A 2,635-nucleotide genomic window follows, 5' to 3' on the forward strand; every position below is an offset into this window, starting at 1 on the left:
CTTATCTATACAGAACATATTTCACATTTTTCACCACATCAAAGATTCTATTTCCAGAAAAGGGTATACCATCTGTCTCTCTCCCAACCTCACAGCACCTTCCTATACATTTAAAACCTCTTTTCAAATTCACAGGCCCTGACAAGAACTGAATACCCAGTAAACAAAATAAGTTCAGGTTTACTTGTGCTTTAGCAAACACAAGTAAGCCCATTCAACCTTGGTTATTGGTTAAACTGCTCCAAGGCCTGAAGAAGGCAGCAGAAAGAGGAGAAGAGAAAACCATGGTGGCTGTCTGGCTTACTCAAAGAGTTTGCTTCTCACAAAATGCTTTGGAGCAGTTCTATTTTCTACTATATGGAGTCTACAAGGACATAATATTTCATTCTCGTTAAACAGCTACAAAACCAAAATTTATGTTATTCTTTAAGTTGCAAACTCATTGACAGAAATTGTAAACCTCTCCGCAATGGCATTTGTCCAAAAGTACTTTTAAAAAATATTTGTAAATAGCGTTAAGCACCTATATCACCTTTGTCTGTAAAAACTCAATCAAGTGGTTATTAAATATTTATTATGATAGACTAACCAGTCATTTGAGAGAAATGACAATACAACCCTCCTTCCAAGAGATCCCAATATAATGACTAATTCCAGCTGTGTTTTCTAATTCCAGATGTGATTTCAGACCTTAACCATTTCAAGACCTGTAGGATATATAGCACTCACCAACATTTTCTGAAGTTTGTCCTCAGGTGGTAGCTTCTGTATTGCTATGGTGCTGGAAGGTATACCACTGGTCCCTTAAATACTAACAGGCTCTTCCATTGTGGGCAGGTTTCAGCAGAGCTTCCAGATGTTAGGAAGAAGGGTGGAGCACTTGTGAAAGGTTAGCCATGGGAAAGTCATGAATAGCAGTGAAACATTGTTTGAAAAAGTTCCAGAAACAGAGCTCCTCAGCTTGGAAGGCATTCAAAATACAATTGTGAAAGAAATGCTTTCTCAAAGTTAAATTGATGTTAGAAAGTTAAAAATACATGGATGGAGTAAAGATTTTGGGCCTGCATTTGCTGATGAGGCACAACTGAAAATGAGAATAAACAGCTAAAATTTAGAAACAAAGAGGAAGAGTCAATAGTTGAAAAATGTGGATTTTAGGATAGAAACATTGCTGGAGACGTCCTCGTAAAATTTTGCAAGACCAATGACTTATTCAAATATCTTTTGTCAACAACATAAAAGCCTACAATACATGATGTTGTTGCTGTTAAATACCATGGAGTCGGTTCGGTCTCATAGTGACCCTGCACAGGGTTTCCAAGGCTGTAAATGTTTACTGGAGCAGAAAGCCTCATCTTTCTCTCTCAGGACGGCTGATAGTTTCGAACTACTGACATTGAGGTTAGCAGCCCTATTCGTAACCACTATGCTATCACCAGATGGGACACACAGCAACCAAATCAACTGATACATGTTTGGCATTCATAGAAAATTCAATGTTGATATTTTGTGGGGCAAGATTATACATATTGTATAGAAAATTTTACCAGCTTTAATAAAATGATATAATTTTTTGGCTAAGGGAATTCTGCTGCCTATTTTAAATTTACATAGGAAAATTGTTGTTATGTGCCGTGGAGTAGGTTCCGACTCATAGCCACCCTGTAACAGGTTTCCGAGGCTGTAAATTTTTACTGAAGCAGAAAACCTCATCTTTCTCCCATGGAACAGCTGATAATTTCAAACTGCTGACCATGAGATTTGCAGCCTGATTCATAACCACTACGCTACCAGAGCTCTTTACATAGGAAAATAGCTAAGAACAATTTGAAGTTGTTTTAGCCATTTTTTTCACTGATTAAGGTACTATATGTTTTTCAGTCTTGCATTTGGGTAATCATGTGTGTTTATTGCAGCCTGTTTCAAAGATTACTCATAGATCTCTGTATATTAATATGTACTTTTTCTGAAAAATTGGAATTCCTGTTAAATGTGCTTAAGAAACCTCACATACTATAGCTTCCTCTTGAAGTTTCTAATATGAGTGATCATATATGAGTTTTGGAGGCTCATATTCAGCAATTTTTAAACTCATTTATTCCTGAAACTTTTTTTGACCATTTTAATCTTTTTCCCCCACATAATATATAATACAAGAGTTCTGTGGAACACACTTTAGGAATATTATTCATGGCAATACATGTTTGATTTTGTAATAATACTGAAAATTGAATTCCTTCTTTTATTCATAAATTACTATTCACAGATTGGATTTTTGGTACATTTACTATGCATTTAGTCTGATAATCAAATCAGATCAATTATTCACCCAACTCGATGTAGTCGTAGTATTATTTTAACACCTGTCATATGAATATAGTAGTGGTGTTGTGATGGTTGTGAGTCGTCAAGGTGGTCCCCACACATAGAGACCTTGTAAAGGGTTTCCTAGACTGTAATTCTTTACAGGAGCACTAAGTCTTACCTTTCTCCTGCAGAGTGACTAGTAGATTTGAATTGCTGAACTTCTGATTACAGCTCAGCTCATAATCCACAACAACGCCAAGGCTCCTTGTCTTATGAATATAATTGCAAAACAATGGCACTGTCCATCCCACCCACAGCAACTTCTACT

Source organism: Chrysochloris asiatica, unplaced genomic scaffold, assembly GCF_000296735.1.
Source record: "Chrysochloris asiatica unplaced genomic scaffold, ChrAsi1.0 scaffold00202, whole genome shotgun sequence".
Lineage (NCBI taxonomy): Eukaryota > Metazoa > Chordata > Mammalia > Afrosoricida > Chrysochloridae > Chrysochloris > Chrysochloris asiatica.